We start from the raw sequence: 27,563 nt of genomic DNA on the forward strand, positions 1-27,563 counted from the left end.
CAGCCCCGCACGTGTGCCATGCGCAAGGGGTAGGGGCACCCCACGCGCCCTGGGCTGGCACCGCACATGTTCCACACGCCCGGGGCAGGGGCCGCCCATGCGCTCTGAGCCCAGCGCCGGCACCGTGCATTTGACTTCAGCTATGCAATTGATGACCCTGAGAAACCAGTGCCTGGTTGTCTAAGGATGTAGTCACTACCAGTAATTTAAGCAACTACCACTACACATAGGACAAACAGTTTTTCAAATAGGTCTCTACTTGTGCACAGCTTCTATCCTCCGGAGAAACTCAGGCGAGAGTGCCAACAAGACCTTCCCAGAAACAAGTTGTTCTCTCTCTCTGTCTCTCTTTCTCTTCTCCTCCCTCTCCTGCCTCATTCTCTTCTTCTCCTCCTCCTGCATGGGGAGCATGGAGCCCAAACGGCTGTTTGCGCCACTTGCTCCCACACAGCAGCCCGGCTGAGCGGCTGCCTATAAGCTCCAGCTGCCCTCCTGCACTGTTTCCCTTCACCCCAGCACTGATCCTGCAGCCTCCCAGTTGTCCTCTAACTCCCCCGCCCCTTCATTCCCCTGCCCTCCCCCCGGCCAGGGTCTGTTCACGGTCAGGGGGCAGGGCCTGGAGCTTCTGTCGCACTGCAAGTCACCACCCTGCCCCCCTTCACCTCCCATCGTGATGCTCAGCTGACTTATGCGCCGCTCAACCAGGCCACCGCATGGGAACAAGCAGCACAAGCGGCTCTTTGGGCCCTGCACTCCCCATGCAGCACCCTTGGCTATCTTTAAGACACCATTGACTTCCTGAGGTAGCTACAGAGCATCAGTGATCTTCCTGAAAACACCATCCTGACCACCATGGATGTAGAATACCAACATTCCACACGAGAATGGATTACAAGATGTCAGGAACTGTATCCCCGATGATGCCACAGCACACTTGGTGGCTGAGCTATGTGTCTTTGTCTTCACCCACAACTATTTCCAATCTGGAGGCAATTTATATCTTCAAGTCAGTGGCACAACTATGGGCACCCACATGGCCTCACAATATGCCTACATTTTTATGGCTGACCTAGAACAACGTTTCCTCAGCTCTTGCCTCCTAGCACTCTTATGCTTATGCTACATTGATGACATCTTCATCATATGGATCCATGGGAAAGGGACCCTGGAAGAATTTCACAGGGATTTCAACAATTTCTACACTGCTATCAGCTTCAGCCTGGGAACAGTCCACACAAGAGATCCACTTCCCTGACACAACAGTGAAAATAAATGATTGTCACATAAATACCACCCTACACGGGATCGCTATTCTTACCTTTATGCCTCCAGCTTCCATCCAGGGCACATTACATGATACAGTGTCTATAGCCAAGCCCTAAGATACAACTGAATTTGCTCTAATACCACAGACAGAAACAAACACCTACAAGATCTTTATCAGGAACTCTTAGAGCTTAAATACCTACCTGGGGAAGTGAGGAAACAGATTGTCAAAACCAAACAAGTATCCAGAAGTCAACCATTTCAAGGCAGGCCTAACAAGGAAAATAACAGAACAACACTAATCACCACCTACAGTCCCCAGCATATACTCCTCCGGCACATCATTAACAATCTACACTCTATACTAGAAAACGATCCACAATTCCAACTCTAACGATACATATATACAAGCAACACTATCACAGGATCTAACCATATAAGCCACAACATCAGAAGCTCATACAACTGTACATCCTCTAAAGTGATATATGCCATCAAATACCCCTCTGCCATGTATATTGGCCAAACTGGACAGTTTCTATGCTATTTTGACTTAAGCTACACAAGTGACATAGCTGAAGTTGTGTAGCTTAATTCAACTTTGACCCTGCTGTGTGTATCCATGCCCTAAGAGAAGACAAATAGTATGTCATTTGTGTGGTACATGTGAAAATGTCAAGCCAGAATGTGTAAAAAAATAAACCAGCTCAGACAATATATGCCAATCCAGTTATTCTAAATACACAAACAAACCAAATAGTACAGCGCTACTGCCTTGTGTAGAAATTCTGTCACCGTTGTCTCTGAAGGACTTGACCGTAAAACTTATAATAAAACTAAATATGGGAACAATAATGCTGAGTTTATTGGCAGTGCAGAAGTTAATCAAGTATGGTATATGGCATGGAGCAAATATTACTTCAGTGAAAACAAATCTTGTCATGGAGGAAAACTATTTGCCAAGTGAAAATGTAACTGTTGTAGCTTTATCTGAATATTTAGTAAGTGTGCCTTTGGCTAAAATTCACCTAAAATGGAAAGGATTTGATGGCACCATGATTGTGGGAGTAAAAAATACTGTTCCTTCAGATCTTTTAATAGGGCATAATTTCAAAGATTTGAGGTCAAGTTAATATCATAAGGCAGTCACAGAAAGGAATTGATCCTGAAACTATCTTGTGAGGGCAATGAGTTTCCCATAGAGGATTTCTCTAAATGTTTGTCTGTGGAAGGGAGCTGTCTGTTCAAAGCAGCCGTTCATATGTGGAAAAAGTTGCTGAATGTCTGTCTAATATCTCAGAAGTGAATCTGGAATTAGATAAAGCACGGGGAGAGCTCATTGGTCAGGAAAATGATATCTCAAATTCTTTATTTCTTGAAAATGTCAAGTTTCTGCTAAAGAAGAATGTTTCTCCAGAACTTCTCTCTCTCTGTAAAGCAGACAGAAGAGGCCTGTCAGCCTATGGTAGCTGAAAATGTATCAATTGCCTCAGAGTTGATTCTGGACACAGCTGAAGCCCAGGAAGAAAGTGTTCGTAAGTTTGTGTTTGCCAGGGATAATGACATTTTACCCAGATTGCATCCAGTTGATGTCATAAATAACTCCCAAGGACCAGACGATTCTTATGCTTTTATTTTGCCTGCTGCTAGTGTGTTGTTGGGTAAAGATATGTCAACCTTTTAAAGAGCCATCCTGTCCATATGACGGTTCAGGGCAGCTGCCCCAGGTCCCATGTTTGAGGGGGAGGGAGTGCAAGGCATTGACTGGCCTGAAAGATTACAGGGGGGGCCTGATGCCAGCAATACGGCTTGTCCCCACCCCTCAATCACCACCAGCAGCAGAAGCTGCAGGAACCAGAGCGATCCTACCCCAGCCTTTGCAGTGCCCAAGAACAATGACATAGCACACACACCCTGCAACGAGGTGCCCCCTTGTGGCCCCTGCAGAAGTGGCAGCTTCCTGGCATTTGAAGGCAGCAGGGTGGGGAAGCCCTGCACTGCACTGCACCTATGCACCTGGGTCCACGCTCCTGCTCTGCTCTGGTCTGGCCCAGGGAGACTCCAATTGCGCTGCTGCCCTGGCAATGGGCAAAGGTCACTGAAGTCAATGAGTGCAACCTAGCCCTGCCCCTGCCCCTGCCCCTGCCCCAGCCAGGCGCTCAGTATTGACATGGACACCAGTGTGAGCCTGGCAGTCTGCCCTGTCTTGGATCCTGGGCCAGGGCACCATCATGCCTGTGAGGGCTGCAGCCTCAGAGCAGTCCCAGCTGGCTGATGGCAGGTCAGAAACAGGCTGGTGGCAAGTTGAAGTTGACCCCAAACCACAAGCTAAATATATAGTGAAAAAATAGTCACCATTTTTGTTCTTTTTTTCCAAACACCTCCACTCAGTGCCCAGGACTACCAGGGCCAACCGCTGACTAGCCCTAGTCAACACGTATCTTAAGTCGACTAGGGGCTTGTCTTCACTGAACAGTGGATGGATGGATCAATGTTGTAGCTATCAATCCACCGGCGGTTGATTTATCATACCTAAGTAGACATGATAAACTGACCTCCGAGCCTTCTCCCATTGACTCTGATACTTCACCAGGATGAGAAGAGTAGACATAGTTGGCAGGAGAGCACTAGCAGCCAAACTTACCAGATGAAAGACACTGTGATAAATATGTTGATTTCAGCTACGTTGTTTGCGTAGCTGAAGCTGCATATCTTAGCTCAATGGGGGGAATAGTGTAGATTATACCTAAACTACATCACTGAGAGTTTTGAAAAGCTTCACACTCAGTGCACTGTATTTAGGTGGACCTAATCCTTGTGGTAAATGTAGAATTCTTCTGTCAACCTAGCTGATACCAGCTTTTCAGGGGGTGGATTTACTATAGCAACAGAAAAACATCTTTGGTTACAGTATTATCTGTGCTACAGAGACATGCTTGTGTAAGTGATCAAAGAGCCACATGAGTGGTTTACACTTGCAATGTAGACATATCCACAGAAGGACAGAAAAAGTCAGTATATATCTGCTAACAGGATGACCTCGAACTCTTTTGCCTGCCTCTGTAGCAATAATACTGCCTCTCCCACTTTGTAGGGGGCAGGCAGGGAATGAGAGTTATAGCTACTATTATTTATTTGTTAATTTGGTTTGTTTATTAATGCAATGACCTACCCACAAAAGTCAGTTCCTTGCCCTGAGCAGCTTACACTATAGGACAGCAGAGAAGGCAGAAAACGTTTTGCATACAACTTTGCACTGGTACAAATAGCTACCCAAGTCACAGAACAGTGGTGTGTATGACTCTTTCTTTATAGTGTAGTATGCAACTAGAAACATCACATGTTTGTATGCAAAATTATAAACCTGAGGAAGATCTCTGTATAGTTTGAAAGCTTGACCCTTCTGCCAACAGAAGCTGGGCCACTAAAAGATATTACCTCATGTACATTCCTTGCTAATATCCTGGGACCAACATGTCTACAGCTACACTACAAAAAACAAAAACAAAAAACGAAAAAACAAGGCAGGATGAGACAGTTTAGCAAGCAGCACCTACCTACCACGGTGCACCAGTGGTGTAGAGCAGTGGTTTGCAGCCGTGGACTTCTGGCTTCAGGATCGCGGCGGCTCTTGGAGACCAGACCTGGGGTACACTGCTCTCTCTGAAGCTGTTGGGAGAGGTGTGTCTTACCCCACCTCTCAGCCAACCAGTGCCGTGCAGGGGCGGGGATCTTCTCCCTGCTGCAGAAGAGTGCTTTCCTGCACAGCAGGAAGGCCATGTGGAGCTACTCCGCATGGTCCTACCACCGCATAGGGAAGCAGTCTTCTGCAGCCAGGAGGAAACTGTGCCACGCGGCCCTCCCGCAGCACAGTGAAGCACTCTTATGCAGTTATATGAGACCCCACCCCTGCCTGGTGCTGGTTGGCTGAGGTGGGGAAGGACTTGCCTCTCCCAACAGCCATGGCGGGAGGAGAGGTGCTGGGTGGTGTACCCCAACCCCATACAGGCAGCAGTGCAGGGCTAGGTGAAGGGGGCAGGGCTAGTGTTGGGGGGCTCTGGAACCTGAGTGGGGAAATCTATGGGGGCAGGGCTGGCATTGGGGAGCTCTTGGGATGGGGCTAATATTGGGGGCTGCCCTGGAGGGATTTGGTGGGGGGGGAGTTGAGTGTAGTGGGGCTCTGGAAACAGGAGGCTGGTACTGAGGGGTCTGGTGGGAGGGCTCTTAAAGGGGGCTAGCACTGAGGCATTTGGGATGGAGGCTAGCATTGGAGGGGTTGAGTTCAGGGGACTCTGGGGTCAGTGGCTGGCACTGGGGGTTAGTGGAGGGATGGAGGCTCGAGGGGTTAGGGCTGGCACTGGGGGTTCTAGGGCTTTTAGTGGACTGGTAAAGTTTTATTTGCATATTTGCATATTCATCATTTGCATAATGAATGAATGTGAGAAAAATGTTGCCGAGCCACCAGAAGTTTGTGAATGGATTTATCGGTCCCAAGTATCAAAAAGGTTGGGAACCAGTGGTGCAGAGGCATCATGCAAGGTTCCCATTCCCGCAGGCTGGATTCAAGTCCTCTTGCTGCTTCCTCCTGGGGCTGTGTGCCCTGGACTTGTGCTCCATGTGCACAGGCTGCTTCGCGAACCCTGGGCCAAGAAGGCCAAACAAGGAACATGCATCAGCCCCTCATCATGTGCCACCTTCACCCATGTGTCTATGGAAACTCCTGGCACTCACCTGATGGACCTTCCCCAGCATCTAATGATGCCTAGAAGATATACTGGGTGGCAGCAACCGGCTCCAGGGAGAGCAAGGCTTCCTGGCAGTCAGGCATCATTACATTGTTAGCCTCCCTGAGCTCCTCCTCCTCCAGGAGAGTGATGATGGGCATTTCCAGCCCTGAGTCACCTAACAGGTGGGAGAAGGGACTGACATGCCCTCTAGGATGCAGTGGAGCTCAATTTAGTAATGGAAGGTCTGGGGTGCTGCCCCGGAGCAGGAGCTGCATTCCCTGGCCTTGGCATCGGCCTGCCTGAGTTCCTTAACCTTCATGAGCTCCTGTTCCTGGGTGCAGATGTGGCCCTTGGTGCCCAGGCTCCCAGCCATCCAGCCATAAACATCTTCATTCCTGAGTCTGGTAAGGAGATCCTAGAGGTTTGCCTCTTCGCCTCAGACCTCAATGAGATCCATGATCTCCACGCCAGACCAGAAAGGTGCGTACCTCTTTCATCCCCTGGCAGGGTTCTGGGAGCCGGCTTCCTGCTCAGCTGTAGCCATGGAGGGTTTGGACGGAGCATAGGGGTGGCTCATGGCTGCAGGGACAGCTGAGCAGACTACTGCAATGTGGCACAGGGCTGTCTGGGCCTACTTTGTGCCACAAGCCCTTTCCTCTGAGGTTGTGCCTTTAAAGCCTGCATGGGATGGAGAACTATAGAGTTTTGCTGAATGTGGACAGAGGAGCCAGCAGGACACCTGTGGAAAGAGCTGGAGGCCCCTTCTTTTGAAATAACTCCATCTGCCCTGTCTACACACACTCTATTCTGAAGTAGCTATTTCGGAATAGGTGTTATTCCTCTATGAGGGTTACAGACTCAAAAATAAACCACCTATTATTTCAAAATTATTTCAAAATAATGGGCTTGATGTGTAGACGCTCGCGTAGTTATTTCAAAATAATGCTAGTACACATGCCCTTAGGGCTGCAAGGATGCACTTTCCTGGCAGGTTGACTTCTCTTGTTGACGGCATGAGTTGCTTGGGCAGCAAAGTGCAGAAGATGCCTGGATGAAGGACACCTTAGCCAAAAGAAGAAGGGTAGGTCAGCAGCTAAGGTGGGATTCGAACCCACATGCACAGTGGAGTAACAATTCATCACCTTAACCTCTCAGTCACTTCACCTGTTCAAAAGCCATACTGGCCATCATCTCTCCTTTGAGTCAGGGTAGGCAGAATGGGTCAGGGCAGCTGGAAGTTGTTTCCTCAGAGCAGTCTGCCCCTTATCCACTGGCACGAGGAGGCTCTTAGGGTCTCAAGGATCCACTTTCCCGGCAGGTTGACTTCTCTTGTTGACAGTAGGAGTTGCTTGGGCAGCAAAGTGCAGAAGATACCTGGAAGAAGGACTCCACAGCCAAAAGCAGAAGGGTAGGCCAGCAAGGAAGGTGGGAGTCAAACCCATCTGTGCAGAACACAATGAATTAGTAGCCCATTGCCTTAACCTCTCAGCCACCTTAAAGGAGAGGCTGGCCACCACCTCTCCTTTGAGAGGCCAACGCCGGAGGCCCAATGCAGGCTGAAACGGCTTACCAAGTAGAGCCTGCCACATCAGTGGTATAGAGGCATCATGCATCTTGTTGATGGTAGGAGTTGCTTCAGCAGGATTCCCATTCCAGCTGGGTCATTTTGTTTAACCACAGTAGCAGGAAGCAGAGCAATCCAGCCCCCACCCATTCTACTCTCCGGAGCAACACTTCCTGCCACCTTGGTGAGTATGGGGGGGGGGGGGCTAGTCATGCTGATGGTGCCAGGACCCCCAGTAATTCCCCAGGTCACAGCATTCAGAAGAGGAGACTTGGAGGAAGGCAGGTATACACTGGCAAGTTACTGCCCTATAACTTTCTGGCTCATACCCCTGAGCCAGAAAGTTATAGGGCAATAACTTGCCAATGTATACAAGGCCTGAGAAAAATGTATTGATGCCTAATGATCAAAGCCTTTCAAATGAAAATGAATCCACTGAATTTGCTTTGGAAAAATCCAGTGTGGATAACATTAAGAAGGTTTCTGATAGACTGAATGTTGCTTCAGATGGAAAAAAAGTTGTCATGGAATCTGAAAAGCCAAATGGAATCTGATAACCAAATGGCCATGTCTGACCAGTTTACTGGGAAGACAATGTTGTTGGGACAGGAATGTTGTCCATAATGAGTCTGTTGACTGTGGTGTACACTAGGGAGTTACAGGCAGTCCCCGACTTACGCAGATCCGACTTATGTTGGATCTGCACTTACGAACGGGGCTTTCTTGCCCCAGAGGTCGAGGTGGCAGATTGCTGCCTGCGAGCTCTGGGGCGAGAAAACCCCGTTCGTAAGCTGCTCCCGGTGCCCCTGGTCTGCTGGGGACCGTCTCCAGCAGACCAGGGGCACCGGGACTGAAGTCGCAGCCTCGGCGGGGTCCCGCGCCTCTGAGACTTTGCCAGAGCAAAGCCTCAGAGGAGCGGCACTCCGCTACCGCTGCGGCTCTGCTCCCCGTGTCCCTGGTCTGCTGGGGGGGGGAGGCGCAGCTAGTGTGCCCCCCCCCCCCAGCAGACCAGGCTTTTGTTGTGGACCCTGAGGCAGAGCAGCTGGGGCGCTGCCGATTGGTCCTGCAGCGCCGCTCTGGGCACTACTGGACCAACCCGGCAGCACCCCAGCTGCTCTGCCCCAGGTCCTGATTCAGCCGCTGCTGGTCAGTTTCAGCAGTGGCTGAATCATGACGCCTGGGGCAGAGCAGCTGGGGTGCTGCTGGGTTGGTCCAGTAGCGCCAAGGAGCGAGGAGCGGTGCTACTGGAGCAACCCAGCAGCACCCCAGCTGCTCTGCCCCAGGCGTCCCCAAGTCAGCCGCTGCTGAAACTGACCAGCGCTGACTACAGGAAGCCCGAGGCAGAGTTGCTCTGCCCCAGGCTTCCTGGAATCAGCTGCTGATCAGTTTCAGCAGCAGCTGACTTGGGGACGCTTGGGGTTCTTAAGTTGAATCTGTATGTAAGTCAGAACTGGCGGTCAGTTTCAGCAGCGGCTGAATCTGGACGCCAGTTCCGACTTACATACAGATTCAACTTAAGAACAAACCTACAGTCCCTGTCTTGTACGTAACCCGGGGACTGCCTGTATTTTGAAAAAAATCTCCCTTATTTCAAAATAATAAGTGGAGCGTCCACACTACCAAGCCCGTTATTTCAAAGTAACAGGCTAGTTATTTCAAAATCTGTTCTCCTTTTCCCTCAGGAAATAATGCTTATTTCAGATTTGTTATTTTGAAATAGTGGTAGTGTAGATGCTCTGGGCTGCTATTTAGAAATAACTATTCCTCAGAATAATTTGAAGTAATTACTCCCCCAATGCTTCCTGGTGCTCTAAGTCGAGGTAGTGCATCCACAATAATAGAGCCCATCTCAGACTAATTTTAAAGCTTGCCTGTAGTGTGAACATACTATTTTGATTTTGTTATTTTGGGAGTTATTACATTGATTTTAGTTATTTTGAAACATGCCCTAAGTGAACAGAGTGTGTGTTTCAGGTACAAAGGGAAGTCAGGGTAGCTGAGCATGTACAGCAGAATTGCTGTGCAGTTGATCTCTCAAGAATGCAGGGGATGGCAGGTAAAATCTTATCCCTTTTGATATATCATGTAATTTCTTCGTAAACCCCGAAGCATCTAATTGGATGCAGAAATTGATAGGTAGAAATCAGAACTGTGGCTCAAACGTGATTGAGATTGTAAAACACTTTAGTGAAACCAGGATTTGGCTTAGGTATAACATAGACATCAAAATTCTTCAGAAATAGCTTATTCTGACATTGTGCCAGGAAGGCTATGAGGTGGTGCACCTCAGTTTCCATTTTTTGAACAGCAGTTCAAATTTCTAATAATTTGTCTTATATAAACATATGACTTGTAATAAGGCACAGGAGCAGAACCAGATCATCATCTCATTGCTCCATATCTTCCACCCAGTTTGGCAGGAGGAGCAGGAACTACCACATAAATCATGATGTGAAGGCAAAGGACACATAGCAACCCAGTTCCTAGAGTGCCTGTGATGCACAGAACCCTGCAATGCACCCAAAATGTCACATAAGAAAACCATAAGCATGGGAACACAGCACAGCTATAGGGAACATGTGAGACCATGTACAGAGCTGAGTAACCAAGCCCTGGTCTCCACTTGGGCTTTATTTCAAAATAAGCCCCCTTAAGTTGAATTTATAAGCAGAGCGTTCACACTAACAAGCCTGTTACAGTATTTTGAAATAACGGGCTGTTTATTTTTAAATCTGTACTCCTGCTTTCCTCGGGGAATAATCTCATTTCAAAATAGTTACTACGAAATACCATTAGTGTGGACACTCTGGTGCCACTATTTCAAAATAACTATTCCCCAGAGTAATTTGAACTAATTATTCCCCAGTGCTTCCTGGGGCTCTAAATTGAGGTAGTACGTCCAAATTAACGGAGCCTGCCTCAAACTAATTTTTGGGCTTCCCTGTAGTGGGAACATGCTATTTCAAATTTTGTAAAATTAGGAGTTATTAAGTCAAATGTATTTATTTCAAAATAGTTTCCTAGTGTAGACAGGCCAGTCAATACAGAGACCAAGAAAACAATTAGTTCCATAACGTGAACTAGCTTGTTGTCATTAACTAACATCATAATAAGCATGGCAAGGGATCAGTAGCAAAAGAGTTAATTTGTACAGATAAGAGAGTTTCTTATTAAAATTAAGTCTCACTGAAAAATTTAGCATCTGTCTTACATCATTTGAAATGAACTGAGTGCAGAAAGAAAGAGGCTTGATCTCCTTTTTTTCCACAAGAGAAAATGAGTTACTATATAATAACTGATATGCATCCGAGATCTTATGTCACTGAAGGAAAATAAGATAATAGGAACTGGTAAAGAAACTTAGCTCAGATTTCAAACACTTATCTTCAGCATTTTGGCAAAGGAAATACATATATATTAAATGTGCACTCTAACTAAAGCCTGAAAAACCCGTGGGATTGGTAATGGGATATAATGCAGAGCCTTTCACCTCTTGACTGCTGGTCCATGTCCAGCCCTGATCAGCAGTGAGGAAAAATTGTTAAAAGCTGATGGCTATTTAGAAGCCCATGAGACACACAGAGATTAGGTAGTCTCAGGCCACTCCCCAAAAGATAAATTTCCACAATGTATATAGACTTATTCTGTGCACAGAAACCATGCAAGCCAACATGTCCCAGACTGTGTCCCCTAGAACCATGCATATGGTGTCCCACAGAAAGGCTATGTCTAGACTGCAAGCCTCTTTCGAAAGAGCGCGTCTAGACTACAATACGCGGATCGGAAAATCGATCCGCTTTTTCGAAAAAGAGCGTCCTGACTGCTGGACGCTCTTTCGAAATTACAAGCCATCCGGAACCGCTTCTGCCAGGGCATGGGGGCAGCATTTCCTTCCGGGTGCTGCTGCCTGCCCTTTGCAGAGACGCGTGGTTAAAGGGACGCCCCTGAACACCCGTTGCTCTGCTTCTGCAGCTGCCTTTGCTGTCCCTCTAGGAGGTAAGCAAGGTATTGCAGTGCTTGTTTGGAGTGCTCAGCTTCCTGGGACACCCTAGCAGGTTTTTTGTTTGGAGGTTTTTCTGTTTTAGACCCATTTTTTTGGCATGGAGCCAGAGCTGCCCCTGGGCAGGCGATGGCCCCACGTCATCATACTGCAAGTGTTGCTGCATCTGCATGACACAGTCATGAGGCTACTTCCCCATCTGGACCCAGACCAGAGGTACGAAGGGATCATCCGTCATGCAGTCCCACTGCCCTTGCCTCCAAACTTCTTTGTGGACAGGCGTGTTTGGAGGCTTGACACCAGCTCTGACTGGGGGGACTGGCTCGTTATGCAGCTCTGGGATGACCAAGAGTGGCTACGCAACTTCCGGATGCAAAAGATCACTTTCCAGGAGCTGTGTACCTGGCTCACCCCTGCTCTGCAATGGCAAGACACCCACCTGCAGCCCGCTATCCCCGTGGAAAAGAGGGTCGCCATTGCCCTCTGGAAGCTGGCCACCCCCGACAGCTACCGCTCCATGGGACACCAATTTGGAGTGGGCAGGTCTACTCTTGGATACATCCTGATGGAGGTAAGTCATTGTCTGGGGACAGTCACAGTTTGGGGTGGGGAAAGGGAGACTGTCAGGAAGGGCAAAGTGGAGTGTGAGTGGGAGGGAGCTCCTCCACTCACCCTCAATTGTTGGGGGGGGAGTTCTGAGGAGGGGATTCCCGGGGTGTTTGAGAGGGAAGGTGGATGGTGGGTTCTCCTCCTAAGAGATAAGGCACCCCTTCTAACATTTTGTTGTCTGTCTCGTTCTGCAGGTGGTGAGGGCCATCAATTCGGAGCTGCTCAACAGGCTCGTCTGTCTACCAGATCTGGACAGCGTCATGGCCGGCTTTGCTGCCCTTGGCTTCCCGAATTGTGGAGGAGCGCTCGATGGGACACACATTCCAATCCATTCACCTCCCCATCAAGCAGCCCAATTCATTAACAGAAAGGGCTACTTTTCTATGGTCCTCCAGGCCCTGGTCGACCATCGTGGCCAGTTTTCTGACATTTGTGTTGGGTGGTCAAGGCGGGCACATGATGCCCGCATCTTCAGGAACTCGTACCTCTACCGGAGGCTTCAGGCAGGAACATTTTTCCCGCATCACAACTTTGCAGTTGGGGATGTGCACATGCCGGTGTGCATAGTGGCTGATGCGGCCTACCCCCTGATGCCGTGGCTGATGAAGCCCTAAGCCGGCCACCTGGATGCGAGCAAGGAGCAGTTTAATGCTCACCTTAACCGGGCTTGCAACCAGGTGGAATGTGCGTTCGGACGTTTAAAAGGCAGATTCCGGTGCTTGCTCACATGCCTAGACATGGGGGAGAGCAACATCCCTGAGGTGGTGGCTGCGTGTTGCGTTCTCCATAACCTGGTGGAGAGGAAAGGGGAGGCCTTCCTACCAGGGTGGGGTACAGGTGCTGATGGTCGGGAGAGGCACTTTGCCCAGCCCCGGACAGCTGCCATCCACCAGGCTCACCAGTCTGCTGTTTGCATACGGGAGGCCCTACGGGAGCAATTCTCAATTGGAGGCCACTGACTCTACTGAGGGGCTTCTGCCTGGGGACTGGTCCCTGGCCCAAAAGAAGCTTCCCTCCACAACCCATCTTCTGACCCTGTTTGGAGAAATAATAAACACCAGGGTTTGTCTCAAAATAATAAGTTCTGTTTTATTTTTTTTAAATATCACTCACTGGAAAATAGTATAACTGTTGCAAACATAAAAAAGCTTTTGTTCATTTTTGATGTAGAAAATATACTTTCATGCCAAACTATGTACAATAAACATTTTGTTGAACACTTTCCTTGTCATTTAACTGGGGTGATGGGGGTGCTTGAAACCTGGAGGGAGGAAGAAGACTTGAAACTTGGAGCGGGGAAGGGGATCAGGTTGCACGGTGCTTGCCTGATCTCAGTCTCCTGCTTGGGCCTCGTGTTCGGGGTCCACCATGGCCACGGGATCGGGTGGTGCACCTGTCGGTTGGCTGGATAACCGTGGGTAGGTGCTCTTGGGACGGGGAGGCCTGGGGTAGAGGAGGGCCAGGAGGAGAGAGGGGCTGGAGAACTGGGGGGGCTGGGGGAAAGGGAAGTCCAAGGGGGGAAAGGGATGCTGCTGTGTGTGGAAGGGGGGTTTGGTGGGGCGGGGTCATGGAGTGCTGGAGGAGCAGGACTAGGCACAGGAGCAGGCAAGCCGCAGACCTCCCTGAGAGTGGCACTCAGGGACGTGCGCTGCTGGACCAGCTCCTCCATCAGCCGGTCATGCCACCGATCCTCTGCCTCCGCCCTCTCTCGCAGGATGGTGTTGAGCTCCTGCACGGCCTCCACATGCTGCCTCAGGATGTCTGCATACACACGCCTGTGTCTGCGGCTCCCATGTCCCCGAGATGGAGGTGGGGGTGGGGTGCTGCAGCCCTCTTGCACGGCTGGTCCGGCTGTGGAGGAAAAGAGGAAGACACAACCAGTCCTAAAAAACTGGACTATGTAGCACTTAAAATACTAACAGGATGGTTTATTAGGGGATGAGCTTTCGTGGGCCAGACCCACTTCCTCAGATCAGAGTAACACGGCTACATTTCTATCACAATCAGTCATGTGTGCAACAGCTGTCCAAAAGGGCATGCCCTCTCCTTGAGACAGGGGAATCAGACATTCTGAAGGTAACACTGTGTGTGACCTGGGCATCAGCCTGAGCATGACAGGTTTCCCTTGTGCATCACCCACTGTGCACCCACCTACCTCCCCCTCCCCCGGGTGTTACACAACCTCACTGCACTCACCTGCTGATGACACCTGGGAGGCCTCTGGGGTCTGTGTGACAGGCTCCAGGGTGAGGGTTGCCGTCTCCTCACTGTCCTCCTCTGGCACCATGTCCCCGTCTCCTGACTGCTCTGGGTCCTGCTCTGGCGCGTCCACCACAGGGTCCACCAAGCTTGACTGCACGAGACGCCGTGGTGTGCGTGCTTCACCACCACCACCCAGGATCTGGTCCAGCTCAGTATAGTAAGGGCAGGAGTGGAGGGTTGCCCCAACGGGAGCTATCCTCCCTGGCCTTCACATACCCTTGGCGCAGCTCCTTAACTTTGGAGCGCACCTGGTCCTGGGTACGGGGGTAGTGTCCTTTCTGGGCCAGGGACTGTGCCATGCGGCCATAAATGTCTGCATTTCGCCGCCGGCTTTTTAGGACTTGTAAGGCCTCCTCCTCTCCCCAGAGCTCGAGAAGGGTCTTGAGCTCTGGCCCAGACCATTACGGTGCCCGGAGTTTGGAGCCCCTTGTTGGGTCCCCAGAAGGCTCTCTAGATGGGCCAGGAGGGTCTTGGGGCTAGGACATGCTGCACTTCACCAGCCGTGTGCTCTGGCTGCTTTGCTGCCACAAGTGGCTGTGAGGGTGCCTGTCCCTTTAAGAAATGGCTGCAGACAGGAACCAGAGACATGCAAGCCATGCCCCAGATTGTCCACCAGGGCTTCTTCCTGGAGGCCATTATTTTCGAAAAAATGGCCTCCCCACGTCCACACTCACTTATTTTCGAAAGAGGCTTGCAGTCTAGACATAGCCTAAGTGATTCAGAGGGGCTGCAACTGCTCCTGCAACCTGTAGGGGGAGTGTCATGCCAGGCAGTGCACTGTACCTCCATATCTGATCCTAGCTCCTTCCACTACATCACCTGCCTAGTTACCTAAACTATATTTGGGTGAAACAAATTTCCCACTAAGACCTGATCCAAAGGCTAGTGAAGTCAATGGCTGTCTTTCCATTGCCTTCGGTGGGGCTTGGATCAAGCCCCAGGAAAACAAGAGAATTTATGTAAAAGAGTCATAGAACTGCAGGGCTGGAACAGACCTCAAAATCATCAAGTCCTACCTCATATGCTGAGGCAGGATTCATGAAAACCTGACAGGTGTCTTCCAAATTATTTCTAAAAACTTCCAGTGATGGATCTTTCACAACTTCCCTTGGAAACCTATTCCAGAGTTTAACCACCCTAACAGAAAGTTTTTCTTTATAACTAACCTAAATGTCTCTTGCACCAGATTAAGTCCACTAGTTTTTATCTTACCTTCAATGGACATAGAGTACAGTTAATTATCATCTTCTTTATGAGAGACCCTTTACATATCTGAAGACTCTTATCAGGTGTCTACTCAGTCTTCTTTTCTAAGGACTAAAAATGCCCAGTTATTTTAACTTTTCCTCATAGGTCAGGCTTTTTAAACCTCTTATCATATTTATTTCTCTTCTCTGGACTCTGTCCATGTATCAACATCCTTCCTACAGTGCATCGCCTTGGATACGGACACAGTACTCCAAATGAGGCCTCTTACCATTGTCAACTAGAGTGGGACAATTATCTTCTGTGTTTTACATACAACACTTCTGTTAATCCTCCTCAGTGTTATATTAACCTTTTCTGCATCTAAACCACATTGACTCTCTCCTTATTTTGTAGACATGCATTAGATTTTTCCTTCCTAATTGAAGTACTTTGCACTTGTCTTTGTGGAATTTCATCTTGTCAACGTATTACCAACTGTCCAATTTGTCAAGGTAATTTTGAATTCTAATTTTAAGAACTTGCAACCCCTCCCAGTTTGGTGTCATACGCTAATTTATGCATATTCTTCAATTCATTAATAAAAATAGTAAGTAGTATTGTATCAGGGGCTGACCCCTGTGAGATCCACTTCATATGCCCTCCAAATTTAACAGTGAACCACTGATAACTAATTGTGAACCCAGCTGTGAATCCATCTTATAGATCACATTTCCCTAGTTTATTGATGAGAATGCCATGTGTCAAAATCAAGATATATCTATTGCCTCCCCCTATCCACTATGCCATTAACCCTATTATTGTCCCAGGGCTTACAAATTAATTGTTTCATTGTTTATTTCAGTGTCTGTCCACATACCAAATTAGACTGACTGGTCTTAATTCCCCTTTAAAAGTATGTATACTATGTTTGCACTTCTCCAGTCTTCTGGGACCTCACCCATCCTCTAGGCATTCCCAAAATTGATAACAATTCTGAGATTACTTCAGATAGATCCTTAACTACCCTAAGATGAATTTCTTCAGGCCCTGGTGACTTGAATATATCAAACTTACCTAAATATTCGTTGACCTATTCCTGCTCTATTTTGGATGCATTAGCAGCCTGCCAAAAGCAAAACAGAACTATTTCAATGGTTTCTAAGACTAAAATGGCATCCTAGATTTTGGTCTAATACTATTAATGTTAATGAGTTGTCTTTTCAAACAAGAATATGCAAGGTTGTGAAACAATGTGAAAAGAGAAACCCTTTTCCCCATTTTGTAGCAGAAGACCTAATGTATTCCAAGGCTGCCCTCTGCAGGTGTCTTTTTCAAACTACACCAACTAGCTCAAGCATTAGCTTAGCTGTCTCATCTCAGATGGGATGATTTGAGGGATTTTTCCCCAAAACCAGATGCAATTCAATCCATAAACAAATGACTTAGCCATCTGTAAGTTAACCAAATTATCATTCAGTGCAGGCAAAAGAAATGGTGTGGCTTTTCTTTGTCATTCAATTCTGTTTATTTTCTTGACAAAGTCCAAATGTCAGTATGTCTCAGAGAGACCATTCATCATTTGAGACATCTGGGTACGGCTAGACTGTGGGAAGGGTTCAGAATACCAGAGGTATCCCAAAAAAAATCTGCCGCACCCAGGGAATGCATTTGCTCTTCCGCTTTTTTTTTGAGGAAGAGCAAACACACTCTTTCAGAAGCCCCTGTATTCCTCATTCTATGAGGAAGAAGAGGGCTTCCAAAATAAGATTTTTCTCTGACATTTGGCCCAGTCTAGACAGGCCAAATGTCGGAAAAAACTTTTCTGACAAAAGAAATTTAAAGAGGTACGCAAAATGCAGAACGCATTTTGTGTACCTTTTTCTGACAAAAACTTGTAATCTAGCTGTACCCTAATAGAGATGGGGGGAGACATAATTAAATATTCCTTCTAAGAGCAGTTGTATTTTCCCCTAGATATGTATAATATATGCAGGGATTAGGGCAGCTAAAGACAGAGTGTGACTTTAAGTGCCTGTCTTCTTGGAGAGAAGAAATATTGTGTATCATAAAAAGATTGACATATGATGTAGATCTCCTTCCTCAGAGAAGTGTGCAGAGAAAGAATCTTCAAAGAGCACCAGGCATCTCTCTCTCGCAAGAAAAATCAATCCACCTTTGCCTTGGAATATACCAAAGACAATTCAGATTCACTGATTCTCACTGCTACCCACAGAGCTTGCATGACAGTGAAATACCTTCTTGCTCTAAAGATTGACAGCCGAGAAGGAGAGCAGAAATACAAAATGATGGGGGAAATGGCAGCTTATTTACTGCACTGCAGTAATTCTTTGACTGTAATAAAACAGACATCCAAGACGCAATAAGAACATCCAGGGATATTGTCATTCCATTAGTGAAAAGGATTCTTTGTGGGAAAACAGCATATTTGGCTTCATTTTATGCTTAAAGGCACTTTCCTGTAGTTTAGATGGAATTGATATATTGAATCTTTGCTAATTGATTTCCCCCATGGAGTTATGATGATAAATCATAAACTTTATCAATGGCACAGATCCTCAACTAATGGAATTTGCCACCGCTCTGATTTCAATTTATACCAGCTGAGGATTTGGACCAATAAATCTCTAGAAGAATATAGCACTACAGTTACTGTTGTATTTCTAGGAAGACAACAGGCCCACCGGTGGGGGGGGTGTAAAGGGGGCAACTGGCCAGTGTCAAAACAGAGAATTTGCCAGACCTCAGGAGGTCAATATTGTCTAGCAGCATTACCAACACCTCCACTGCTTACTGGGCTCTTAGAAGACATTTAAGGGTAAATTAGAGTTAAATTACAGCACAGAACATTGAAAACTAGGGCTGGTGGCTGTAAACAAACTTTATGGGGACCTGGGGCCATGGGAAACTTGGCCACACCCATGAGAAGTAGATAACTAAAATCATGCTGGACCATGGATGTTGCCAGCCCAGAAAGTGCCGGCCTAGAGAGGTTCAACGTATATTACAAACATAGCAACACTGATATATTTTAACCAATGAACATGTTTACACAAAGGACCAAATTCATTGGTACACTCCAGCTGCTTTCCACCAATCCAGTGATGAAAGAAAACTATGTCTACACTAGGATCTGGGAGATGCAATTCCAAGCTCACGTAGACATACCCACACTAGCTCTACTCAAGCTAGCATGCTAAAAATAATGGTGTAGCTGAGGCAGTAAAGGCAGCAGCAAGCAGTGGCATGGGCTAGCCACCCCAGAGTACATACCACAGAGTTCAGTAAGTAGGGTGGCTAGACTGTCTCCTGCTCACTACTGTCCATACAACTGTGACTACTCTACTATCCTTAGAACACTGGTTCAGTGACCATCAGTGTGAGTTTGTCCACTTAGCTAGGGAATGACACCCCTAGCTGCACATGTGAATGTGCCCTTTGACGGCTTACTTTGCCTCAAACTGCCCAGTTACCTCACAACAGTCAGATTATACCAATGAAGCTGGCCCAGAGTATGTAAAAATACTTATTCATTGTGGCACTTTTACCCCCTCTAGTGGCTGAGCCTCACACAGAGGTGATCAGCCTGCTACAGCTCTGTCTTTTTAGCTCTGGCAGGATAGGCCCATGTCTATAGCCAGAGGTCTTAGACTCAGTAACCTACTCCTAGAGGTTTACAGAGAAAACAATGTATCAATGATACTTTTTTTATACACCATTGAGCTTCAAGCCAAAGTGTCAGCTTGACTGGTGCTTTAGCCAATTAAGTCATGGTGCCAGAAACGGATACAGATGCTGTGGTAGGGGCTTCAGTTGCCAGGTGCCCTAGTGGCTACATCATTCCTCAGAGGGTGTGATAGGGGTACCAGGGCCCTCCCTCTCCACCAGGTTCCAGCCCAAGGCCCTGTATAGTTCAATCCCTCAACAGGGGTTAATGTATCTCCCTCCCAGCGAGGGAGATCAAAACCAGTTTCCCTGGGCTACTTCCTAGTAACGTCTCTTTGGTTTGAGGCACAGTCCCACTAGTCCAGTTGTCCAGCAGTTGGGCTTTATCTACAGGCTTCTCTCAGCAGGAAAAGGCTTGCTTGCCTTCTGTGCATGCTCTGGCTGGCAGGTTACTGACCCATCCCTTCAGTCAGATGGACAGCTCCTGCCTTATCTCCAATCAGCCCGCAACTGAGCCAGACTCTCTTCTTTTCTCCCTCTCCCGGCCCTGCACTGGCTGAGAGTATAGCAGAGTGGGGCTTGCTGAACACAAGTTTTCTTTATCTCCTACTATGCCAGGTGGCAGTTTCTCTGCTCCCACAGATGCTTTTGCATTTTTTGAATTATCATCATTGTTTATCATACATCAATCTAGTGGCATCCATTCCCTACAATAAGACTGTAGACAGAATTGTTATGTTACTATATATTTTAGAAATATGCATCTGTCTGCCTGTCCATCTGTCCAAGAGTCCATTTGTTCAAGAGCTCCTCCTAAATGGTAAGAGCTAGGATTCTGGGTTTTGCTCACTGCAGCTGCAGTGGTCACGGACAGGTGTTTCTCACGTGGCCCTAAGCTGATGCTGTGAGAGAGGACTGGGATTGTCCTATCTCCCCAGGGCAGCCTGCATACTGAACCCCTCATCCCCAGCTCCATTCCAGAACAATGATTTAAATAAAGAAAATAAAATGTATTTGAGTTAAGGACCCAAGCAATGCCAGGTAAATCTTCTAGTATGAATAATATATATACATTTTATTTTATGGAAATACTTAAAAAACAACAAATAGGCCGGTAGCACTTTAAAGACTAACAAAACATGTAGATGGTATCATGAGCTTTCGTGGGCACAGCCCACTTCTTCACATGATGGGTCATCTTTTTTGTCTGTTTGATTGGTTGGTTTTGTTTTTTAAGCTTCTCCTGTTATAGACTAACTCGGCTACCCCTCTGAAACTTTGTTTTATGTTGTTCATGACAGAAGACCAAAGTACATAGAAATAGACCAGCAATGTTCAAAAGAGAATTAATACTTTCAACGATATAAAGTCAGAAGGGACCGCTATTATAATCTAATCCAGTGGTCTCCAACCTTTCTAACCACAAGATCACTTTTTCAATTTAAGAGTGTAGGACTGGGGGCCCTACCGGAGCCAGTTCCGTGCCTGCCCAGCCCGCCACTCACTGTCTTGTCTACCCTCAGGGGCCGGTCTAGTCTGGGTGTTTCTCCTGCGCCGGGGTCACGTGTGTCCCGTGCCTCGGCCGCGGGTGCCTCCCCAGTAGGGTGGCCGCAGGGTATGGGGGCCCCAGCTCAGGGCCCTAAGGACAGGTTCATTCAATCCCTTTAGCCCACAACTCACCAGCTCACCGGCCCTGGGCTGCTTCCTACCCCACCGTTCTCTTTCTTTCTCTCTCCCTCCCCTTCGCAAATCCTTCTCCCTGCCCTTAAGGCAAGCGCCCTACCTCTCGTAGCCGGCCCCCCTCCGCTTGCATTTTCGCCCATTTAAAACCTTCCCACACCCCTCCTGCCCTCTGATCCTCCACATGCGGGCATGTCCTCCCGCCCTGAGCGTGCCCCGTGACGTGCTCAGCCTGTGCGGCTAACCCCGTCCCCACTGCTCCGCTGAGCCACCGCGGCTGTGCACGGTGGACAAAAACTCCACGCCTCCTGGTTTGCACCCAGAAGTGCGAGGGCAACTGCGGGGTCAGTGCGGGGTGGATCCGCCTCGGAGGGCCAGAGGCGGTCTGTCCCGTCACAAAGTGGAACATAAGATCTACCTCAAACCCAAATACCCTTGCCCCACTTCCTTCCCTGAGGTCCTGCCCCTGCTTCACCCCTTCTCTGAGGCCTCACCCTGCTCACTCCATCCCCCTCCCTCAGCCATCCTCATTCACTTTCGCCAGGCTGCGGTAGTGGGTTGGGGTGCAGGCTCTCATCTTGGGCCAAGGAGTTTGAAGTGTGGAAGGGGCTTCGGGCTTAGCCCAGGTGGGAGATTGGGCTCCAGGAGGGGTATCAGGGTGCAAGCTCTGGGAAGGTGTTTGGGTACAGGGGGACTATGTCTGAGGCAGGAGGTTGGGTGCAAGAGGGGGTTCAGGGCTGCAACAGCAGTTCAGGAAGCAGGCTCTGGCTGGGCACCGTTTAACTGAGACAGATTCTGGGTGGTGGAACCATGTCCTGCCCTTGTCCTGCACCACTCCTGAAAGCAGCTGGCATGTACAGTAATGGCATCATGTGCTGCTACTCCTCTACAGGCACTGAGCCCTCAGCTTCTACTGGCCACAGTTCCCCATTATTGATCAGTGGGAGCTACAGGAGTGGTGTCTGCAGGCAAGAACAGCATGTGGAGACTCCCTGCTCTGTCTCTCTCAGGGGCTGCAGGGACATACCAGCCACTTCCAGGAGCAGCAGTTACCACAGGGACAATAACTTCAGCCATGACGGGTCAGGCATTTTAGAACTCAAAGAAAAAAATGTAAGCGTAAGAGAGAAATGAAACAGTCAAAAACCAAAAATAACCCACTTTGCAAGCAGTAGAAGTGGTAACAACAATCCCCCACGTATGTGTTGGGTAGGAAGATGAGACTGAAGTACAGTGTGGGTATGGCAACATTACAGAGTTTTGTCAGAAAAAGGGTCTTTTTTCTGACAAAACGTGAGGAACATCCACGCTGCAATTGCATTCTTCTGCAAGAAAATCGAAAGAACAGAGGGGTTTTTTGGGCATTGATACTGTAAATTAGCGGATATAACCCGCGTACGAGTATTACCCGTACCTGTGTATACCCCATGTTTTTTCCTGATTGAGTAGAAATAGTCTTACATACCCCACATGCGTGTATAGCCCGCGGGAGATGAACCATGGTTACTGTTAATGAACAGCACCTGTAATGAAGTGTTAATGAGCTGCAGCTGATAATGCTGAGCAGTAAATATGCTTCAACCCTTATCGCTGGTGTACAACCCCTTTTAATCACCGTTTTACCATCCATTTATTCCTGTAGTAGTTTTAACTTGTACTGAATTTTTAAAAAGTATTTTAAACTTTTTACACTTTTTAAACATGCCTAAACGCAAATCCTACACAGCCGATTTTAAATTGTGTCTTGTGACATATGCAAAGGACAATGGAAACAGAGCCGCAGGGAGAAAATACTCTGTGAATGAAAAGTCTGTTCGGGAGTGGAGAAAGGAAGAAGCAGAGCTTGAAAAATTACACCCTAGGAAAAGACCACGATGCAGAAAGAAAGCCAAGTGGCCAAACCTGGAAGAAAACTTGTTGAAGTGGGTTTGTGCAGAGAGAGAGCAAACGGGTGGTGTCAATGGCAGCCATACAACTCAAGGCTCGACTTATGATTATGGGACAGAAAATCTATTATTTTAAGGGGGGCTCGGGAAATTGGGTATACAAATTTATGCGGAGAAACAATCTGTCATTTCACACATGGACATCTGCTGGCCAACAGCTTCCCAACAAATGGAAAAAGAAAATTGATCATTTTAAAACTTTTGTACATAAAGAAATTGACCGGTAGGCTTGCAACCAAGCAACGTTATTAACATGGATGAGGTACCCATATCCTTTGACATACCTGCTACTTGGTCTGTTGCGGAAGCAGAAACGGGAACAAAAACGGTCTGTGTAGCAACCACAGAACGCACCTGTTTTACTGTAGTGTTGGCATACACGGAAAATGGTGATAAATTAAAACCTATGGTGATTTTTAAGAGGGTAACGATGCCCAGAGAGAAACTGCTGGATGGCATTTGTGTGGTTTGTAACAGAAAGGGCTGAATGAACACAGATTTTATGAAAACATGGACAGACAGCGGCTTTCGGGCATGAAAAGGTGTTTTTTTTAATCCTTAATCTCTGATGGTTTTAGATTCCTTGGCCACCCACAAAGAAACTTCAGTTCAGAAACATATAAACTCCGTGGGTGTACATATGGCCATAATTCCAGGTGGGCTGACCGGCAAGTTGCAACTGCTTGATGTGGCTGTCAACCACCTATTCAAATGCTTCATCTGAGAGGAACAGGACAATTGGATGACAAATGGGGGGCACATGTTCACTCCAGCAGGTCGACAGCGCCGTGCAACTTACGTGGAAGTTTGGTGATGGGTTTTGGCTGCTTGAGACAGAATAAAACCGGCTACTATTCGCAATGGGTTCTGTAAATGTGACATTCTTCCCGACGTTGACTATTCTAGCTCTGAATCCGACTACGACAGCGATTCTGATTCAGCACCACAGACATCAGCTGTCACCGAAGTTCACCTAGCCTTGGCTACGGATTTTATGGATTTTTTTGTGACAGTGACTACGATGAAAGTTTTGATGATTTTGAAAACACAGATGCTGAGGAGGAGGATGCTGGCGCTGATTCTAGAGCTCAGAGTAAATGAACTTACATATTTTATGAAAATGCAAAGATGGCTTTCTTTTAAATAGTTTTACCATCTATTTATTAGTAGAATGTATTTTAATGTATTTAACATAACTGCCTCAATTATTAAATTAAAATATGCTGCTTTTGTCAAGTAAGAATCAGTCTTGTCTTCCTGCTCTTTCAGTAAAAAAAACCCCTGTATTACATGCGGACGAGTATAACCTGCGGGGGGGGGGGACAGGGTTTGTAAAATTTTGTGTAACCCGCAGGCTATATACACTAAAACACGGTAATCTTCATTCTATGAGGAAGAAACCTTTTTGCGAAAGAGCTCTTTCGCAAAAAGGCGTGTGTGGATGGGGAAGAGGGAGATCTTTCAGAAGAAGAGGAAAAAGGAAAAAGCACAGGTGCCCTGGTGGCCATTTTATCCACAGCAATCACAGCTTACATGTGAGAGAGTGTCCATTCAGTCTGGATGCTATCTTTCGAAAAAGCAGATCACTTTTTCGATGCACTTTTGCAGTGTGGACGCTCTCTTTTGGAAGAAGTTTTTTCGGAAGATCTCTTCCAAAAAAAGCTTCTTCTGAAAGAAACCTGTAGTCTAGACGTAGCCTGTGTGTAGGAGAAAGATAGACACACATAGGCTTCATCTACACTGCAGGGTTTTTGCGCAAGAAGCCTTTTGCGGAAGGGGTTTCTTGTGAAAAAATCCCTCTGGAGCATCCATATTTGCCTTTTTGCACAAGAGCTGTCGCGCAAAAAGGAGTTATTCCTCATGGGAAGAGGAATAACTCTACCAGTAAAAGCCCTCCGTTCTGCCGATTCAGCTGTGCAAAAATGTGCTTGAGATGAGGACGCTCCACTAGTTTTTGCGCAAAAACCTTGTAGTGTAGACATAGCCACACAGATTTAAATTGCCAAGCTCCCTCCATCTCCTTCTCTCTGTGTGGAGATAGGGTACAGGAGTCTGGGGGAGGGGGGGTGTTGAGGGACATCCTGACATCAGCACCCCCTTCTTCTCCCTCCCACACCCTGCACAGCAGGCAAGAGGTTCCCAAGGGGTCAGCTACAAGGCAGAGGGCAGGAGCAGCATGACAGTGGGTAAAGGGGCAACTGAAGTGTCAGTGTTTGATAGCTTCCTGGCCAAATCAATCAGGATCACTTGTCAGGGGCTCCAAGATCTACTTTTAGATCCCGATCTACTGGTTGGTGACCACTGAGCTAGTCTGACCTCCTGTATAACTCAAGCCATAAGATTTCTCTGAATTAATTGCTGTTTAGAGAAAAAAGTTCAATCTTGATTTAAACATTTCTAGTAATACAGATTCCACCTCATCCCTTGGGAAATTGTTCTAGTGGTAAATTCCTCTCAATGCAAAAAATGTGCTCTTCTGAATTTGCCTAGTTTCAAATTCCATACTTTGAATCTTATTATACCTTTGTTTGCCAGGTTGAAAAGTCCTGTTATCAAATTTCTGCTCCCCATGTAAGTACTTATATTTCTTTGAATTTGCAAATCTTGTATTTTATTGTTTTGCAGTCTTGAAATCTCTAATGGCGGTTAGGACATGTCTACACAGCAGGGCAAAAGTCAAATTAAAATGCACAACTTCAGCTACATCAATTGTGTAGCTTAAGTTGAAATAGCTTAATTTAGCTTTAGGCGCTGTCTACACAGCAGGAAGATGAAGGAAGAACACTCTTCCTTGACTTCCCTTACTCCTCGTGAAATGAGGGTTACAGGAGTCAGAGTAAGAAGTCCTCCCTCTTGACATTATTTCAAAATAGTGGCTTGCTGTGTAGACACTATGTTATTTTGAAATAATGTCAGTTTTTCTGAAATAATGCTTCTGTGTAGCCGTACCCTTTAGAGTCCTGACAGTTGACAGCGAGCATAAGTCAAGTACCAACCAAATATCTTTTGTTAAATCCAGGTTTTTAACTCTTGGCAAAAATTCCCACCACTCAACCCAATTCAGAACTGGTCAGTTAGATTCAAGGCACACATAACTAAGTATTCTGTGCCTCAGACTAGAGGACAGGAAAGATATTCTGACTTCATTAAAGCAGAAAAGACATATAAATCTACAGGACAAACCAGGAATAAAACAGAAGAAAATAAAAACCTAGCAATGATATATCTGCATAAAATATGTGGGGGATGTAGAAAAGAGAAAATTAAAAGTGCAGCAAAACTATCTAGGACCTAGATTGTTTCCATAATGCTACTGTTATTCATAAGGGGCTCGTCTACATTGGCCCCTTTTCCGGAAGGGGCATGTTAATTTCACGAGTCGTAATAGGGAAATCCGCGGGGGATTTAAATATCCCCCGCGGCATTTAAATAAAAATGTCCGCCGCTTTTTTCCGGCTTTTAGAAAAGCCGGAAAAGAGCGTCTACACTGGCCCCGATCCTCCGGAAAAAGCGCCCTTTTCCGGAGGATCTTATTCCTACTCCAAATTCAAAATAGGAATAAGATCCTCCGGAAAAGGGCGCTTTTTCCGGAGGATTGGGGCCAGTGTAGACGCTCTTTTCCGGCTTTTCTAAAAGCCGGAAAAAAGCGGCGGACATTTTTATTTAAATGCCGCGGGGGATATTTAAATCCCCCGCGAATTTCCCTATTACGACTCGTGAAATTAACATGCCCCTTCCGGAAAAGGGGCCAATGTAGACGTAGCCTATGAATTTGAGAAATGCTTCTATGGACTGATAAAATGCAGTTGTATTGTCTGATATATTGACTATTTAAAAATGCTATTAGATTGTTCTAACTGTGCAAAAGAAACCTAGTGTCATGCACTGATCACAAGCTGTAGTTGGTTCTGTTCCTTCAGAGTCCCTTCCAACCTGGGTTCAAACCAATGAGTGACATTTCTATAAAACAAATGGCCAATAGGAATAAGAACAAACTTTTAAAAAAAAAATTAAATTCATGCAACTAAACCAGCCAAACATTCAAATGCTCTCAAACATAATAGCCAACACTATGACTGAAACACAACAGTCAGACTGATTTCTGATCTCGTTTACACATCTGTGTCATTTCATTGACTTCAGCTTCTGCTGCACACCTTTGTAAGTGAGAGCAGAATCTGTCCCACTGTACTTTCTGATTTACATGTCATAATTAAAAATAAAAACGATACAGTTGACATACAGTTGCAGTTGAGACTTTTGTTGCCGCATGAGCCTGAATAAATCCGAGTTCTTTCCCCAGAGGTATAGCGGTTCTTCAGTGAGAAGTAATCAAAGCTTTTTTATCCTCCAAGAAAGCAAGTATGAGTCAAATTCTCTTCCTCTCCCCTGCCCACCCCCCTCCAATCCTAGCAATGGATCAGATCCTCAGTTTGTAGAGATCAGTGTAGTTCCATTGACTTTATGCCAGTTTACACCAGTTGACTGCTTGGCCAGATAACATTACTCCTGAAAGGAACAGGGCTGGAAGAGAGATTTTTGTTCACTTTTCACAGAAAGCCTTCAGATACCTTGGTGATGAAGGACTGTCTCCATGAGCACTCGCTGAGCAGCAATTTGGGCAATGCACAAATCGT

This window comes from Pelodiscus sinensis, chromosome 1, assembly GCF_049634645.1.
Source record: "Pelodiscus sinensis isolate JC-2024 chromosome 1, ASM4963464v1, whole genome shotgun sequence".
Classification (NCBI taxonomy): domain Eukaryota; kingdom Metazoa; phylum Chordata; order Testudines; family Trionychidae; genus Pelodiscus; species Pelodiscus sinensis.